Raw genomic sequence first — 8,081 nt, forward strand, 5'->3', positions numbered from 1 at the left:
TCTCATTCAGACTGTCCCAAAGAAGGACAACCATTCCCAACCGTCTAAGTATCGTCGAATTGTTTTAACATCCTGTATTTCAAAAGTTGTCGAGTCTGTTGTTAACCACCTATCTATCTATCTATTGCAAGACGTCTTAATCCCGTAAGGGGTGGCCACAAACAAATCGCCTCCATATCGCCCTGTCTCCCCCCATTTCACTGCCCTGCTCCTAGCTAGCACCCCCCTCTCTCTCATATGCTCTCCAATCCATCCCTCCATCTCTCCCTTGGCCATCCCCTCCCTCTCCTCCCCCCCTCCACCTCATTGTATTCTAAGTCGTATTCGGCAACCTGTATCTGCCATCTAGCTATCCTGCCAGAAGGATCCATCACATTAAAGAGCCACGTGAAAGGTCGGTGATCCGTCTACACAATCACTTTGTATCCCAAGACAAGAGACCAATTTATCCGCAATCCATACACAATACTTAGGCTTCTTGCTCGATAGTGACATAATTAAGCTCAGCTTTATTTAGCGATCTGCTAAAATATGTCAGCGGTCTAAGGTGTCCATCCTCATCTTTCTGTTGTAATACCCCACCTATCGCAGTACCACTCGCATCAGTTGTCAGATAGAACGGTTTATGAAAAGAGGGAAACTTGAGTATGATGTGGTCAGTAAGCTTACTTTTCAGACTTCTAAAAGCTTGATCCATCTCATCGTTCCACTCGATTTTTTTTTTTTTTTTCTGTTTTTTACTTCCTTCTTTACACGAGTCAACTTTGTGAGAGGCAGAACAATCTTAGCTTAATCACTTATGAATCTACGGTAATAGTTAACTAGCACCAAGAAAGATTGAAGTTCCTTCAGTGCCTTAGGAACGGCAAGTTCCCTTATGGCTCGGACTTTATCTGGCTGAGGCCGCAATCCTTCTGCAGAAATTATGCGTCCTAGGTAAGACACTTCACCTTTGAAGCTGATGGATTTGGACTATGCTGATGATATTGTACTGATTTGCGGAAGTATTTACGAGATGCAGAGGGTGCTAGATTGTCTGGTGGAGGAAGGAGAAAAAGTGGAATTGGTAATAAATTGTGGAAAGACTGAAATTATTAATATGAACGTGGAGAACCAAATCGATTGTGTAATTGGGAATAATGTGGTCAAGAATGTAGAAAAATTTAAATATCTGGAAACGATTGTATCATCTAATGGATCATTAAACAATGAATTTGAGGAGAGGATTAGACAGTCTTGGCGAGCTGTTGGAATGTTGAAATCTGTTTGGAATAATAATATGCTTTCGGTACATACTAAAGTGAAAATTTACAAGTCCATGGTTAGACCAATTTTAATTTACGGGCATGAGTCATGGTACAGTACAATTGCAACAGATCAGAAAGAAATAGGATTTGAGAATAAAATACTGAGAAGGATTCTTGGGGTAAAGTGGCAAGACAGAGTTACAAATGCAAGAGTAAGGAATATTACGAGAGTGGAACCAGTTAATGAATATGTGAGACTGTCTCACTGGAAGTGGCTGGGGCACATATACAGAAAAGAAGGTAGTTTACTACAGGATATGCCAGAGTGGACTGCTAGAGGAAGAAGAGGTAGAGGTAGACCGAGGGAAACCTGGTTGAGGACAATGAAAAAGAAGCAGGAGAGGGGTGTTGGTGGGACCTTAAGGAGATGGCAAGAGACAAATATTGGTGGAGAGAGTTCATTGAGGCCCTATGCATCCCGTGGGATGCCACAGGAAATGATTGATTGATTGATTGTGTTATGTTTAGAAAATGGTTTTATGAATGGAAAGACTTTAAGTGCAGAGTGCAACACTTATTACATTAAGGTACAATGGAGCGCAAGTAAGACAAGAGTTTGCAGTGTTAAGAGAATGGAATTCTGAGTACAAATGACTGAGTCCAGTGCAAGACTTCATGAACAGTTTACTGCAAGTGCTTCAGGAACTCATTACTGTCAGAGTCTGAGAGGAGGCGGGATATTCATCGAGATGGCCAGGGACTTGCTCTAAGTACCCAGAATGTTTCATATTTTACTGTATTTTCCATACTTACCTCTAACACCTGATTTCACTCTTTTATGTCCTTTATTGGTGTGAATAGTGCCTTAGGTGCTATGCATGTGCAGTAGGGAGGTGTTTTTCTGAGTTAGGCTAGGTTAGGGTCCATAACTACCAGTCCAGGAGCCAGGGACTTGTTGTAAGTACCCAGAATGTTTAATATTGTATAAAATCGCCCCTAAAACTTCATTTTATGGTTCTTTTGCATTCATTTCAGTCTTTTATGTCCCTTATTGGTGTGATATGGGTCCTAAATAGGTGCAATGCATGTCCAGAGGGAGTTATATACGTGTTTTTCTGAGTTAGGGTCCATAAGCACAAGTTCAGGAGGCTGGGGCCCAATATCCGGACAGGACCACTTTCCGGACGTGCCTTTGGCTCAATTACATCGGATATTGGGGGGATTACTGTATATATATATATATATATATATATATATATATATATATATATATACAGTATATATATATATATATATATATATATATATATATATATATATAATTATTGTTAGGGAGTAGACTGTTGCATCAGTTGGGCAGGGCAATACTCCCAAGGTGGATGGAAAGCTGATGATAGGTAGTGCTGGAGCTCCCGTTTCATCAGTGCTCAGAACTAGCTCCTGACCATCTCCATTTGCTGAATTTTTCAGTGCTTCATTAACATATATAGTAGGCCAGCATAGTTTCCTTTACAACTTCCTCTAACTCTCACCACCAAACTACATGCTCATTAAGTACATTTCCTATTCAAAATCTAAATAAAAATTACGTCATAATCAACCCTCGGAGTCCCCAGAGGGGAGGGCCATCAAAGCCCCCACCATCCATCCCTCTCCCTGTGACGACCCAGCGAGATGCATGGAACAAATGTCTGACTCACTTCCATTCCGACATTTTTGCTGCCTTTCCTCTAATTTTCACTCTCTTGAACACCGCCTCTCCTCCTTTGAACCTCTCCATTTCCTCGTAAATGAGACTGAACTGTGTGAGGCGATTGAGAGCAAACCCTTTTCAGTACCCTCCAATATTCTCTTTACTCATTTCAAAGCCAAAGAAGGCTGTTGTGTGTATGTATGCAATGACTGACCTTGCTCTCGTGTTTCTGAATTTGAATATTCTGAATTTTATACTCTCTGGTTTTGGCTTTGGGGGAGGCAGTGGCTGAATCGGTAGAGAGGCGGCCAGTAGTCTTGATGGATCAAGGTTTGAATCCCGGCTGAGGCAGGGAACAGTTTATGGGATTGAATTCTATAACAGCAACCTTTCTGATCTACCAGAAGACCCGCCGACATGTAAAAATACCCCCATTTTTACCAGTGTACCAGTCCTGTATGACACAGCCCTAGCATGTATTCAATATGGACGGTGGGTGTTAGCGCCGAAGTGGTGACATGTGGAGGTGTAGCAAGATTACTGGGCTTTAGGAGAGGCAACTGCCCCCGAGAAATAGGCCCTGAAGCTTTTGTCCAGAGTCAGATATATTAAAAAAATAGATATCTGACTAAACACATCTGTGCTCTACTTGTCCGCTAATTATATTGGCTATGAAAAATCCTCGGGTTACCTTACTTCTAACATAGAACCCATAAATTTTTCCCTTCTATGATGTCTCCATTCTAGGAGATTTCAAGGTTCACCACCACCTTTAGCTTTCCCCTCCTTTCACTGATCCACATGGTGAACAAGATTACATCCTTTCGATCCTAAATGACATATAGCAGCTTCTACAGAACCCTACCCTTATCTCTGACTGCCGAGGAGAGAGTTCCAATATACTTTACCTCTTCCTTACAAATAATCCTTCTGCTTACACTGTTAAGCTTTTCTCTCCGTTGTGCTCCTCGGATCACAAACTTGTCAGCTTAACCCGTCCTATCACTCCATTAAGAGCTGTGAACCTTCTAAAGAAACTGTGGCTTTGACATTTTGGAGCTGCTGAATGGGAGGCTCTCAGGCAGTACATCTTTGATTTTCCCTGGAATGATTTTTGCTTCGATGGCCAAGAGCCACCCCAGTGTGCCTTGTACATTACGGAGGTTATTCTCTCGGGGAAGGAAGCATACATTCATTTCTCATATCCTTAAACTAATGCAAAAAAAAAATAAAATGGTTTAATCACTCTCGTTCTAATACTGTCCACAACAAGGAGAAGGCCTGCAAATGGTACCAGATCCAACGCACTCCTGAATCTGGTCTCTTTTTTTTTATATATATTTCTGCCCGCAATCATGCTAAGTCTGTTATTTGCTCTGTTAAAAATAATTTCATTTGTACTAAATGGTCTGAAATCTCCAACTCGAATTCTTCCAACTCCTTCTACTTCCCAAAAACTTTTATAACAACTTTACTTCATCATCCTTCCCTCCTCTTTTCCACTCAGATGACTCTCTAGCTATTTCTTCTACTGATAAAGCACAACTCTTCGCTCAGACTTTTTCCTCCAATTCCATCTTAGATGATTCGGGTACTGGTCCTCTAATACTCTCCCCCCCTCTAAGTTCCTCATGGCTGATATAAAAAATTCTGCTGACGTACTTTCTGCCATCACTAGCCTCAGTACTAATAAGGCCTATGAACCTGATGGAGTCCTTCCTGTTGTCCTCAAGAAGTGTTCCTCTGTGCTTACACCCTGTCAAGGTAAACGCTTTCGTCTTTATCTGTCAACTTGTACATTTCCTTCTTGCTGGAAATTTGATCTCATTCAGACTGTCCCAAAGAAGGACAACCATTCCCAACCGTCTAAGTATCGTCGAATTGTTTTAACATCCTGTATTTCAAAAGTTGTCGAGTTTGTTGTTAACCAACTATCTATCTATCTATTGCAAGACGCCTTAATCCCGTAAGGGGTGGCCACAAAAAAATCGCCTCCATTTCGCCCTGTCTTCCCCATTTCACTGCCCTGCTCCCAGCTAGCACCCCCCTCTCTCTCATATGCTTTCCAATCCACATCCCTCCATCTCTCCCTTGGCCATCCCCTCCCTCTCCTCCCCCCCTCCACCTCATTGTACTCTAAGTCGTATTCGGCAACCTGTATCTGCCATCTAGCTATCCTGCCGGAAGGCTCCTTCACATTAAAGAGCCACGTGAAAGGTCGGTGGTCCGTCTGCACAATCACTTTGTATCCCAAGACAAGAGGTCGATTTATCCGCAATCCGTACACAATACTTAGGCTTCTTGCTCGATAGTGACATAATTAAGCTCAGCTTTATTTAGCGATCTGCTAAAATATGTCAGCGGTTTAAGGTGTCCATCCTCATCTTTCTGTTTTAATACCCCACCTATCGCAGTGCCACTCGCATCAGTTGTCAGATAGAACGGTTTATCAAAAGAGGGAAACTTGAGTATGATGTCGTCAGTAAGCTTACTTTTCAGACTTCTAAAAGCTTGATCCACCTCAGAGTTCCACTCGATTTTTTTTTTTTTTTACTGTTTTTTACTTCCTTCTTTACACGAGTCAACTTTGTGAGAGGCAGAACAATCTTAGCATAATCATTGATGAATCTACGGTAATAGTTAACTAGCACTAAGAAAGATTGGAGTTCCTTCAGTGCCTTGGGAACGGCAATTTCCCTTATGGCTTGGACTTTATCTGGCTGAGGCCGCAATCCTTCTGCAGAAATTATGTTTTCTAGGTAAGACACTTCATCTTTGAAAAAACTGCACTTTTACAACTTAAGAGTAGTTGAGCTCCCTTAAGTCTGGCAAGGACCTCATCTAGGTTCTGTACATGTGAATCAAAATCCTTACCATAGACAGTTACGTCATCCAGGTAAGTATGACTGATATGCTCTGTCAGTCCTATCAGGACTTCGTTAACGATCCTTTGGAATGCAGCAGGGTCATCTTTTAAGCCAAAAGCTAGACTATTGTATTCCCAATGACCATCTAGTGAGGAAAATGAGGTCAGTGGTCGTGAAGCCTCATCCAGAGGGATCTGATGGTATCCCTACTTCAAATCCAAGCTACTGAATACGGTATTTTCTCCTAGCTGGGAAAGAATTTGTGCAATGTTTGGCAATGGGAAGGGGTCTGATGTTATCTGCTTATTCAAGTGACGAAAATCGAGACAAATTCTCAGTCCACCATCCCTCTTGGCCACCGGGACAAAAGGTGAACAATATGGTGATCTAGAAGGAAGTATTATATTTTGCTCCCTTAATTAATTTAGATGTTGCCTGAGAGTTTCATGATACTTAACCTGTATTTTATAAGGATGGTGGTTTACAACCGGTCCTGTAGCATAGATATGATGGAGGATATAAGGTCTAATATTCAGTGGTTCATCAGGCAAGGCAAACACCTGAGGATGCTTTTGCACTAGACGGTTGAGAGCATCGTTCTCTTTCCAATCAGGTGGACACAACTCATCTACTTTTAGAAAAAGCTTAGTTAATCTTTCTTCTCCTTGTGTCACACTGGCTATTTGCCCTTGCTCATCCTCCTGATTCTCGTCCCACATAATCTCCTCAAACGGTTCTATTGTCCCTACCCTGTACCTGCTAGATATACTGACCCGGTCCGGGGTAGCGTTACTGTAGGCAACATAAACCCTGGATTTTCCTCCCGCCTCACTCGGGATTATCTGTACAATCCCTGGCCACAGCATAGCAGCGAAAGTACTACCAGGACTAGGTGAGAACAACCCAAAGGACCATCCTGAAATTTCAGTCTCTAATGGGATCATTCCACTCGTGAACGGATCAATCACGACTGTCTCACTCGTCATACGCGTACAACGTCCAGAGATATATTCCTGGTCATCTGATAAGCCGGTTTCTACTACAGGCATGGAGGAAGCACCATCTATACAAAGATTCTCCTCTCCCGGCTGTAATTCTACCTTCTCCCCATCGATCTCTATGCACAACGGATCTGGTGTAATACATATATTCCGAGCGAAATTAAAATTGGAACCTCGAATCACTGAAATAGTACATGGTAAGTTCCTCACCACTATTAATTCACTCTCGTAGGTGTGGCCAGCCAACCCTATAGGCAGGTTAACCACTCCTACCACCTCAAGCTCATTATCACTTGCGGATACTAACCTCCATCCTTGATACGGGCTGAGCTCAGGCTTGGCCTCACCCAAATTCTCATAGGTTCCTTGGTTAATGAGCGATCGACATGCTCCGGTATCCAAGAGCATGGGACAATCCCTCATTTCACCACATGCTCCCATAACCATCACCAGGTCCGTCCCGTTCCCCAAGATCATGATTTTTAGTCGGTCTTTTTTTTTCCCTTAGGACGTGCCGAACATTGGTCAGTATAATGAGTTTATTTTTACAGTGATCACACCATGGTCTTTGACCTGGGCGTTCTACTTTAGCAAAACAGTGTTTCGCCAAGTGCCCTTGTCTGCCACAGCGGAAGCAACGGAATTTCTTTCGTTCTTCCAGTGTTAACGTATGGTATTGGCCTCTCAAGAGTAGGTTAGGAGCGCAACAGGTACGTGCTCGATGGCCCGCCTCACTGCACCTATTACAGTTTGTTGGGCCATCCACCGTGGATTTCCCAGTGCCATTCACCGTGGATATTCCAGTGCCTGTTTTTTCTTTTGGAACTTTGACTACTTTTGACTCTAGATTTAAATGTGCAACTACATCCCTTCTCTTTCCTTTTGTTATATTTACATCAGCCAATGGGGAGTGACTTCGTTGCACCCACTCAATGGCTCTACTCACAACTTTATCAAGGGCATCGACGGGGCCTGTAAACTCTTGTTGGTCAAGTGTTGCTCTATATTGGGCAGGGAATACGTCGAGAAAGTTGTCTAAAGCATGATACAAGGAACAGTCATAGTACCGAGGCTGCAGAGCTCCAATGCGTTTAGCTATACTAGTTAATCGCAGCCAATATTCAATTAACCGTTCGCCAGGGTTACGACACACATGTTTTAATGCATGAACTGCAGGTTGGAGAGTTTGCTCTGGGGACAGCAGCGTTGTGAGAATAGACTTAAACCGGTCCCAATCGTCATTAGACCTGACAATAAGGTCCTCAATGCTGTC

This window comes from Coenobita brevimanus, chromosome 31 (genome assembly GCF_032717465.1).
Source record: "Coenobita brevimanus isolate Jiangsu-jjx chromosome 31, ASM3271746v2, whole genome shotgun sequence".
NCBI classification, from domain to species: domain Eukaryota; kingdom Metazoa; phylum Arthropoda; class Malacostraca; order Decapoda; family Coenobitidae; genus Coenobita; species Coenobita brevimanus.